The sequence below is a fragment of the Propithecus coquereli genome, unplaced genomic scaffold (assembly GCF_000956105.1).
Source record: "Propithecus coquereli isolate 6110/MARCELLA unplaced genomic scaffold, Pcoq_1.0 Scaffold211, whole genome shotgun sequence".
Classification (NCBI taxonomy): domain Eukaryota; kingdom Metazoa; phylum Chordata; class Mammalia; order Primates; family Indriidae; genus Propithecus; species Propithecus coquereli.
Window position 1 is genome coordinate 1,608,219 of NW_012146190.1, and position 447 is coordinate 1,608,665.

Below are 447 nucleotides of genomic sequence, written 5' to 3' on the forward strand. Positions count from 1 at the left end.
AATACAGAAATAAATGACAGTGACTGCACTAAAATCAAATTTTATTTCCCAAATAGGCAGCCAGCCCACAAGCTGTTGTTTGCCAACCCCTGATTTTAGAAGAATGTCACAGAGAAAAGATATCTTCCTCAGTTCTCAGTATTGCAGGTCAGGATCTAGTATTGCTTATCTAACGCAGTGACAAAAATGTGAGTCCCCAGTTTTTGTTATTCAGATGATATACACCACTAGATATCGAAAAACAACACCATAAACTGTTCTAACCTCCCCTACCAAAAAATGACTCTTAGACATAGATCTTTTTAAGAAAGAATAGAATCCCGATATTTCCCTAATATTTGCATATTCTCTTTTCTCTAAGATCAAACAGGCTCTATGGTGTCATCACTAGAACCTTAATTATTGCCCTCTGTCAGCTTCTTGTATTTTATGTGCTTTTAAAACGAA